An 11606-nucleotide genomic window follows, 5' to 3' on the forward strand; every position below is an offset into this window, starting at 1 on the left:
GGTTTCATGGTCCACGAGAGAGGAATCAAAGTTGGTCAAAAAAGCATAAAAGCAATTGATGAGGCAGTGCCCCTGACTACTAAAACAGAGTTACAATCTTTGCATGGTAAGATTAATTTTATCAGAAGATTTATTTCAAATTTATCGGGAAGAGTTCTGTTGTTTTCTCCCTTGTTGAAATTGAAAAATAATCAAGAATTTAAGTGGGGTGACGTACAACAAAAGGCGTTTGAGGAGATAAAAGAATATATGAAATGTCCACCTGTGTTGGTCCCTCCTCAGCAAGGTAAGCCTTTTAAGTTGTACATATCGGCTGATAACAAAACAATTGGATCAGCCTTGATGCAAGAGTTTGAAGGAAAAGAGTGAGTTGTTTTCTATCTGAGTAGAAGACTCTTGGTTCCAGAGACAAGATATTCTCCCATTGAAAAGTTATGCTTGTGCTTATATTTCTCTTGCACTAAGTTACGACACTACTTATTATCGGCCGAGTGTACGGTTGTTTCCAAGGCTGATGTGATCAAGCACATGCTATCAATGCCAATACTGAATGGGAGAGTGGGAAAGTGGATTCTTGCGTTATCGGAATTTGACTTGAAGTACGAATCGGCTAAAGCAGTCAAAGGACAAGTAATGGCTGATTTTGTCACCCAGCATCATAAGCCAAGCATTGATTATGTAGAGCCGGTGCCTTGGACGTTATTCTTTGATGGATCATCATACAAGCAAGGTAGTGGCATTGGTATTGTTATTATTTCGCCTTGGGGGGCAAGTTTTGAGTTTGCACTTCCAACTGAACCAATGATTACCAACAACCAAGCGGAATATGAAGCTATTCTTAAGGGACTTCAACTTCTTCATGAAGTAAAGGCCGAAGCAATTGAAATATTTGGAGATTCATAGTTAATTCTTAATCAGTTGATCAGCCTATATGAATGCAAAGGAGATACTTTGAAAGGATACTATGAAGAGTGCCAAAGGTTGCTCAAGGAATTTCTTTGTCTCTTTTCAACATATTCCGAGAGCACAGAATCAAGAGGCTAATCATTTAGCTCAAAGTGCTTTAGGATATCGAATATTTCAAGAAGTCTTGAGTAGTGAAACCTCGAATAATGATTGGAGAATTGAAATAGCCGACTACCTTAGGAATCCATCACAGAAAGTTACCAAAAAGCTAAGGTATAAATCGACTAAGTATGTTTTACTAGATGATCAGCTATATTATAAAACGGTCGATGGGGTGTTGCTCAAATGCTTAAATCAAGAGGAAGCTAAGGTGTTGATGGATGAGGTACATGATGGGATATGTGGAGCTCATCAATCGACTTATAAGATGAAATGGATTATTCGTAGAACTAGATATTTCTGGCCAACAATAGTGGAAGACTGTTTTAAATATTACAAGGGGTGCCAGGACTATCAATGTTTTGGTAATGTTTAGAAATCGCCTACATCAGCCATGAATCCAATAATCAAACCATGGCCATTTTGAGGTTGGGGAATTGATTTAAGTGGCCAGATTTTTCTGCTCTCAAGCAAAGGACATAAGTTCATATTGGTAGCAACAGATTACTTCACTAAGTGAGTTGAGGCAATTCCTTTGAAGATGGTAACCTCAAAGAACATGGTTGATTTTGTCAAGGAGCATATTGTGTATCATTTTGGGATTCCTCAAACTATCACTACCGATCAAGGGATAATGTTCACATCAAAAGAGTTCAGAGATTTTGTTGCCAGTATGGGAATCAAGCTACTAAATTCTTCTTCTTACTATGCTCAAGCTAATGTCAGGCTGAGGAGTCCAATCATATTATGATTAAGTTGATCAATAAAAAGATTGAGGAGTAGCCAAGGAAGTGATATTCAACGCTTAATGAGGCACTATGGGCATATAGGATGGCCTATCATGGATCGATTAAAATGTCACCTTATGAACTTGTGTATGGCCATAATACAGTCCTTCCTTGGGAAGTTCAGACTGGATTGAGGCGTGTTACGTTGCAAAATGATTTGTCAGCCGAAGTCTACAAGAATCTTATGATAGATGACTTAGAGGACTTGAGTTGCCATCGGCTGCGTGCTCTTGAGAATATCGACGCTAATAAACTGAGGGTTGTAAAATATTATAATAAAAAGGTCAAGAGCAAGCAATTTTCTGAAGGAGACTTGGTCTGGAAAGTGAAATTGCCGATCGGGTCAAAAGACAACAAGTTCGGCAAATGATCACCTAATTGGGAAGGACCTTATCGGATTAAACGTTGTGCGCCTGGCAACGCATATATTTTAGAAACACTAAGAGGAGAGGAAGAAACAGGAAATATCTAAAGAAGTACTATCCTAGCGTTTGGATTAATACTTGACAACCAATTTGTTTGGTCGTCGGCTCTAATAGTCGATACCAGGAGGGTATCACCTCTAGTACAAAAATAAACCCGAAGGGGTAGAAGCCGGTATGATATGTATCACCTATAAGAGCAAAGCAAACATGGATAGATTGATGCATGGAATATGAAGTATGAAACAAAAGAAAGAATCACTTGAGACGAAGAAATTATTTGCTAATATCACCTATTACAAACTACATACCGAAAAACACTTTGTTTACTATATCATCGGCCTGTGAAGTAAGGGCTATAGAGTTGGCAGTGTCAAAGAAATCCTCGACCAGGCGCTCATGATCCCTAGGGTGTGCCGTGACTGGAAAATCGTGGGAAAGAAGCCGAAGCTCATGGCCAGAACGGGCTTGCGCAGCAGCTAATGCCATGGTAGCACCATGACGGACGCTGTGTAGAGCAACCTCCCTGACATGGTTCGATATGTCATGCAAGCGAACCATTAGAATGGCACCTCTGGCATTGACGAATCCTATCGCGTACTCCGCAGCTGATCGGAGGCTTTCCAGCTGAGCCGATAGGTCTAAAAAGATTCAAAGGGGAGATGATCAGGATCTTGAAGATAAAATTAAGAGGAAATAGAAGGTTGTGGTAGACAACTCACCCATGATTCTGGCCTTAGCCTCGGCCAACCTGTCCTCCACCGAATCAACCTCGAGAGGCGATCGGCACCGAAGCATGGCCAGAGCTGATTCTGCTAGGGAGAGGCAATCAGCGAGGTTCTGGCCAGCCTGATCGATGGAGGTGAGCAGATCATCGTTGTTGATCCGTGTGGGGTGTATGACCCCTAATACCCATGGCAGACCACATGGGCTACGCCCCTAGGGGTGGCCCAGCCCACAAGAAGAAGCCTTGCGAGGCACGACTCTGCTCGGCGCCTTCCACAAGACATCGGGAAGATATCCTAAAGATAATATGAGATCTGTTAGGATATGTATGATCCCAAGGTTCCTGTAATCAGTTATTACTTTCTGGTTATCTCTTAGATCTAACCGACTTGTAACCCTGCCTCCCGGACTATATAAGGCGGGTAGGGACCCCCTCTAAAATCACGGCATATCATACGATAGCTAATACAAACCGATAGACCACAGGAGTAGGGTATTACATCATACTGACGGCCTGAACCTATCTAACTCGTGTGTCTCTATTGCCTTCTTATTCTTGATCTCACGCTCCTCTACCGATCAATCCACCTTCGTGGGATACCCCTCGGAGGACTACCGACGATATTCTGTCGACAGTTGGTGTGCCAGGTAGGGGTGTGCATGCTATTTCCTTGTCAAACAAGATGGCTTTTTCCATAGGCTCTTCATCCCTTCAATAGCTCGGCCAGATCTTCACGGTCAGATCCATCTCGTGGGTCATCAACGCTGACGGAGTCGGAGAGCTCCTCGAGCCAGAGCAAATTGTTTCTACGCCAGCCACCCCTGCACCTACAACTGCATATCCGATCTCGGAGGTGATTCCGAGGTCTCTTTTGGTAACAACTCGCTGTCTGCTTCCTCGCTACTAGAGGAGGCCGATCAACAACGACGATCTGATCAAATCCATCGATCGGGTCAGACTGAAGCTCACCGACTGTCTCTCCATCACCGAATCGGCACTGGACACTCTGGTTCAGCGCCGACCACCCTCTGATCTAGATCTATCGGAGGGTGCTTGGGAAACTGCAAGGGCTATGGCCCTACCCTTTAGATTCTCCAACACCACCGCCGCTTACCAGCATGCCCTAAGGGGCAAACTCGCCGACTAGGTCGCCATCTAGCTCCCGCTGGCTGTCAACACGCTATACTTAGGCCGGAGCCCTGGGGCGCACCTCCAAACCATCCTAGAAGAAACTCTAGGCTCCGAGTCTCAGGGCTCTACGGAGACCCTCGCCGAAACCTTCTCTGATCAATTTATCCTTCCACCCTTCTAGGGTGGTGCAATCTTCAACGTCAGCATCGACATCCCTCCTCGGAATGGCAAAACCGAGGAGGAGTGCGCTGCACGGGAGAACCGAAATGTCAACCGCGCGCAGCGGTGAAAAAATGAGGTAGCCATCGCAAGGGCCGAGGCTGCTCGGAAAAATTGGCTTGACTCTCAAGGAAGACCGCTCCCGCTCTATCATGACATCGACGAAGAATTTCTCCACGTTGATGGCCATGACATCTTCAAGACTCCAAGCACCAATTTGGCAGTAGCCGCCAACGAGCTCGCTCGTTTCCCTCAAACGCTCGAGCTTGCCAAGATCGCCACCATGCTTAAAGCAGCTCACTGTCAGGTCAATGAGATCCGTGAGGATCAGAGACCTTTGTGCTCTACGAGCATGATTCACCGATCAGCTGCGTCGAGGTCCAATCGCTGCCCAAGTCAAAGCCGTTTCGCCGACCAGTCATTACCTCTCCAAGGGGGACCCAGGGGGCATCGCGCCGAACACCATCGCCAACATGACCAGGAGGTCAAACAGGATGCTAGAGTACATCTTAGCAACCTCTGGGATGCGCAGCGGCATATTGAGCACCGTCGCTTTGGTCGCCACGAAGACGAAGTACGTCACCGCTAGGATTATGAAAGGGAGTACGGCAACCCAGACTCAGCCCTCGAGCCTATCCCCAACCACAATGCCACAGATTACGGTGTCGACAATCTAGAGGGGCCTCTGGCTTTCACAAGGGAACTCCGAACGCTTCGATGGCCCCGTGGTTTTAAGATCACCGGGGTCGAGCCCTACGAAGGAAGAATGAACCCAACTCAGTGGCTGCAGGCTTATGCCACTGCCGTCCGTGCCACGGGAGGAGACACCAGCGTTATGGCAAATTATCTCCCCATCATGCTCACGCCACCCGCCATGAGCTGGTTCACCAGCCTTGCGCCAGACTCCATCGGCTCGTGGGAAGAGTTGAAGAAAGTGTTCACCGACAACTATATGGCCACGTGTACTCGACCCGGCACAAAGCATGATCTCAGCCGCATCAACCAGAAGCCATCCTAGCTCCTCCACAGCTACATTCGACATTTCTCTGAGATGAGGAACTCTATCCCCAACATCACAGAAGCTGAAGTCATCACTGCCTTTATCCGAGGACTCCACCATCGCGAGCTTCGCTCCAAATTCAACCATAAGCCGCCGACCGGTATTGGCGAAATGATAACTACTGCCAACCAGTACGCCGATGCAGAGGAAGCCAAGGTGCGCTTCAACGAGGACGCAGGCACTCAGCGACTGCCTCATCGATACAACGATCACCCCGACGACCGACGTCACAATGACCACTGTCCCGACGACCGCAGCTATCATCGCGATAGTGGCTGTGATTGAGCAGGAGGACATAGGCCTGGCCAAAATCACCGCCGCCGGCCAGAACACATCTTCGCCACCGTTAATCAACCTCGCGCCAAGTGTAACTATGACGAGCAGTACCAAAAGATACTCGACGGGCCATGCCCTCTTCATAAGAATGCCAAACACAAGATGAAGGACTGCATTGGTCTAGCTAGGGAGTTCTAGGACAAGAGGCTCGACAACGACGCCAACAATGGAACAGGATGTCGACGACTGCCTGGGAACAACAACAACGCCTTTCAGGACCACGATAAGGTGGTCGCCACCATCTTCGGGGGCCTCACCTCCACTGAGAGTCAAAGGGAATGGAAGCTTGCTACTGACGAGTGCTCGCCATCGCTTCAGAAGAAACTACCGCCGACCTTAGCTATCGCCCATGGTCTGAGATCCCCATCACCTTTAGCAGGGCCTACCAGTGGGCAGACATACCATACACAGGGCATTTCCCCCTCGTCCTCGATGCAACCATCCAGAAGGTGCTATTCAGAAAAGTCCTTGTTGATGGTGGCAGTGCTTTGAACCTACTCTTTGCCGGAGCCCTAAGGGAGTTGGGCCTCGCGATATCAGATCTCACACCCTCGGACTCCTCCTTCTAGGGTGTGGTACCTGGAAAGGCATCCAGGCCACTTGGAGAAATCACCCTACCAGTACAGTTCGGCATGGCAAGCAACTACCACATTGAGCATATCAACTTCTACGTCGCCGACTTTGACACCGCCTACCACGCCATACTTGGCTAGCCAGCTCTAGCCAAATTCATGGCCGTACCGCACTACGCGTATCTGGTGTTGAAGATGCCTTCGCCTGCAAGAGTCCTGGCTCTGCGGGCCAACCTGTCCGTTGCCTACACCTGCGAGACAGAGAGTCTTGCTCTCACCGAAGCCACCGACCTCTCCATCCAGATGGCTAGCGTGGTCACCGAGGCCAAGATAGTACCCATCGATGACATGGAGATTCTAGAGCTAGAGCTTTCCTGCACCTCCGCCAAGTCCAAGGAAATCAAGGTGGCCGGCCTCGGCCTCAATGATGCCTCCAAGACCGTGAAGATCGGGGCTCACCTTGACCCCAAATAGGAAAGCGCACTTGTCTCCTTCCTACGTGCCAACGCCGATGTGTTTGCTTGGAAACCTGCAGACATGCCGGGGGTACCACGGGAGGAGATCAAGCACTCCTTGAATGTCTCGCCGACCGCCAAACCGATCAAGCAGAAACTCCGCCGATTTGTGCCAGACAAGAAGGAGGCTATTAGGGTAGAAATAAAATAGCACTTAGCTACTGGGTTTATAAAAGAAGTGTATCATCTAGATTGGTTAGCAAACCCTATTCTCGTTCAAAAAAAGAATAAAGAATGGAGAATGTGCATTGATTATACTGATCTTAACAAACACTGCCCTAAAGACCCCTTCGGCTTACCTCGGATAGACGAGGTTGTAGACTCTACCGCCGGCTGCGAACTACTCTCTTTCTTTGACTGTTACTCTGGCTATCATCAGATCTCCCTCAAGGAAGAAGACCAGATAAAGACATCGTTCATTACACCTTTCGGTGCATACTGCTACAAAACTATGTCCTTTGGACTCAAGAACGCTGGGGCTACCTACCAAAGGGACATTCAGATGTGCCTTGACCAGCAGATCAGCTGCAATGTCGAAGCCTACATCGATGATGTGGTCGTCAAAACCAAGACAACCGACAACCTTATCGCCAACCTCGAAGAAACTTTTGCCAATTTGAACAAGTACCGATGGAAGTTGAACCTTCAAAGTGCATCTTTGGAGTTCCATCCGGTATACTGCTAGGCTACATTGTCAGTGCTCGAGGCATCGAGCCTAATCCAGACAAGGTCTCCGCCATCACCAATATGAAACAACCAACATGTGTCAAGGATGTACAAAAGCTTACAGGTTGTATGGCTGCTTTAAGCCGCTTCATATCACGCCTCGGCAAAAAAGGGCTACCCTTCTTCAAGCTCCTCAAGGCCTCCGAGCACTTTTCCTGGTTGGAGGAGGCAGACTCAGCTTTGGAGCAGCTCAAGTTGTTCTTGACAAAGCCGCCGATCATGACAACGCCAAGGCCAGATGAGACTCTGCTCATATACATCGCCGCCACTTCTCGCGTCGTGAGTACAGCTATCATCGTCGAACGTGAGGAAGCCAGGCACGCTTACAGGGTGCAATGTCTAGTCTACTTTATCAGTGAAGTACTTAATGAGCCCAAAACTCGTTATCCTCAGGTACAAAAGCTGTTATACGCAATTCTGATTACGTCACGCAAGCTCCGGCATTACTTCGAATACTACAAGATTGCCGTGGTCACTGAGTTCTCCCTGGGGGACATTCTTTGCAACAAAGAAGCCAATGGCCGCATCATTAAATGGGCTATTGAGCTCGGCACCTATTCCATTGAATTCAGAAGCAGACCTACCATTAAGTCACAGGCGCTCGCTGACTTCGTCGCTGAATGGACTGAGATCCAAGAGCCCATCGCCGCTGCTTGCCCCGAGCACTGGGTGATGTACTTTGATGGCACCCTTAACATCAATGGTGCTGGTGTGGGCATTCTGTTCATTACGTCGACCAAGGATAAGCTATGTTATGTTCTTTGGATACACTTCGTGGCCTCCAACAACGCTGCGGAATACGAAGCATGTCTCCATGGTCTTCATATAGCCGTCGCGCTCGGCATCAAATGCCTCATGGTGTACGGAGACTCCGCACTAGTTATCAACCAGCTCAACAAAGACTGGTCCTGTTCCAACGAGAAGATGTATGCTTACTGCACTGAAATCAGGAAGCTTGAAGGAAAATTCTATGGCATCGAGTATCACCACGTGGTACGTGACCAAAATCAACTCGCCGACCAACTATCCAAGCTCGGTTCTTCTCGCACCGTGATTCTGCCGGGGGTTTTCATTTAGGATCTCCTAGCGCCATCCATCAAAGAAGATAAGGAAGTTGAAGAAGTTCCCCCTGCCGAGCAGTTGGTACTTACGGTACCTTCGCCGGTCACCGATTGGAGGGATCAATTCATCAAGTACCTCACCAGCGCCGAGGTACCCACAGATAAGACTGAAACTAAATGCCTGGTTCGTCGGAGCAAGCTTTACATGTTGGTGGATGGCAGCTTGATGAGGAAAAGTGCCAAGGAAGGGATACTGTAGAAATGCATCACCCAAGAGGAGGGAGTGAAGTTGCTTCTTGAAATTCACTCTGGTTCCTACAGCAACCATGTGGCCTCAAGAACATTGGTCAGCAAGGCTTTCTGAGCTGGATTTTATTAGCCCACAGCCATCACTGATGCAGAAGATCTCGTCCGACGATGTGAAGGATGCCAATTCTTCGCTAAGCAAATACATGTGCCCACGCAAGAGTTGCAAACCATCCCAGCTTACTGGCCCTTTGCATGCTGGGGACTAGACATGATCGGGCCTTTTAAGCTAGCACCAGGTGGTTTCCGGTATGTGTATGTCGCCATTGACAAGTTCTCCAAGTGGATTGAATATAAACCGCTCGTCTCGGCTACTGCAAAAAAGGCAGTTGAGTTCTTTGAAGATATCATCCACAGATTTGGTTACCAAACAACATCATCACCGATCTCGGAACTACATTTACTGGACATCAATTCTTGGATTTTTGCGAAGGCTGTTGCATCTCCATCAAATATGTTTCTATTGCCCATCCAAGAGCCAACGGTCAAGTCGAACGGGCGAACGGTATGATCCTTGATACCCTAAAAAATGACTGTATCAGAAAGAAGAAAAGCACCTGGGCAGGTGGCTCAAGGAACTCCTAGCTGTAGTCTGGGGACTGCGTACTCAAGCTAGTCGCAACACTGGCGCGACTCCATACTTTTTGGTGTACGGCTCAGAAGCCATACTACCGGTGGATGTTACTTTCCGAGCACCTAGAGTGGAAAAGTATGATGAAGAGCAGGCTGAGGCTGTTCGATCTGAGGACGTCGAGAGAGCCGAGGAAGAGCGCCTAATCACCTGTGTCCGTACGGCTAAATATCTAGAAGGCTTGTGGAGGTACTACAACCGAAACATCAAAGGTCGTTCGTTTGCTATTGGCGATCTCGTTCTACGCAGAAAACAAAAGACTAATGGTTTGCACAAGCTCTCTTCCCCCTGGGAAGGGCCTTATATCGTCAAAGAGGTTACTCGACTAGGTTCTTATCACCTAAATGACTTAGATGGAGTCGATGTTCCCAACTCATGGCACATCGAGCACCTTATATGTTTCTATCCTTGAAACACTACAGATATATACTCTACAAATTTTTTATTCAATAATGTACTTTGGTCTCCATAACTTGTCTCCATTTTTTTCTATTATGGATTAACAACCACTTGTGGTCATCGAGCTGTATGCTACTTCATAACGAACTTCAGTACGTAATCGCCGTAAATACGCCGAACACGATTTCTCCAAATCGCCGAAAACAATTTCTCCAAATCACCGAATGATTTCTCCAAAACGCCGAACACGGTTTCTCCAAATCGCCGAAAATGATTTCTCCAAATCGCCGAACGATTTCTCCAAAACGCCGAACACGGTTTCTCCAAATCGCTGAAAACGGTTTCTCCAAATCACCAAAAACAATTTCTCCAAATCACCGAATGATTTCTCCAAATCACCGACCACGATTTCTCCATATCGCTGACCACGATTTCTCCAAATCACCAAACTCAATTTCTCCAAATCGCAGAACATGTTTTCCATATAGCGGAAACATTTCTTGATTGGAAAGAAACATTTTTTCTTCTCTTTTCTGTTCTCTTCGGAGACGACCCAGTCTCCAATTTCTACCTGCACGTGCTACAGGCTCCGCGTTCTGCGTTATGGGTGGTCGGCTATGGTCCTTTGGTCACACCTATTTTTCCTACATGTCTATGGGCTCTGCGCTTGACATTATGGATTATGGGTCAGCCAAGGCCGAGAGTTCCACATAGAATACATTGCTCGGATGCCGTTTATTTTGCCTTTATCTCCAAGTCCGTATAACAGCTATAGACCCAAACATGTTCAGCGCTGTTTTTTATGGAAAAGACTCAGCCACCAATTTTTCCCTACACGTGCCACGGGCTATGCGCTCTACATCATGGGTGGTCGGCTGCAGTTCCTGGGTGATGTCTATTACTCCTACACGTGCACGGGCCCCGCGCTCGATGTTATGGACTATGGGCTAGCCAAGGCCATAGAAATCAGTAGCAGACCAGCTGGTCGGATGTTAATTGAACTACGCATAATTGCGTCAGGTTTGAAACCTCGAAGATTATTTCGCCGAACTACAAGCAAACTGCATATATTACAAACACCTTATGACAAATATTTGATAAGTACTTGTTTCTTGTGCTATCGTGTTTTCTAATACACAGTCAAGGATTTACAGATGGTCTTGTATAATCAGATTAATGAGCTCTGCCATCGCCATTCGTCTCGTCAAACAGGTCTATATCGCCGGCCAGCACTTTTGCTGCTTCCTCCACTTCAGCCTCCAGCTGCTGGGTCTCCACGTCGCTTAGTCCTTCCGCGAAACCACCCTCTATGGATTGAAGGTCGGTGGTCAGATAATGTGACCGGACAACCGTAAGGACATGGGTAGCGATGGTAGTGATGGCATCGCGGTTGAAGGTTTTGAAGTTTTCCCATGCTGCCTTGCACCTCTGAATGACGGTGTTAGGGTGTTGCCGCCTACCGTCGTGCTGAGTGGCCGTCTTCAGGTCGATGTAGTCAAGCACCGGCTTTATTGCGGCGACTACAGTATCGAAGTTCTCCTTCTGGACTTTGGCCTCCTGCACCAGCACGTCGAATCGTGCTTTGGCTTTATGATGATAACCTATGAGAGTTACAATGATCCGTTATATGAGGAGCTACTACAAAAAT

This window comes from Miscanthus floridulus, chromosome 14 (assembly GCF_019320115.1).
Source record: "Miscanthus floridulus cultivar M001 chromosome 14, ASM1932011v1, whole genome shotgun sequence".
NCBI lineage: Eukaryota > Viridiplantae > Streptophyta > Magnoliopsida > Poales > Poaceae > Miscanthus > Miscanthus floridulus.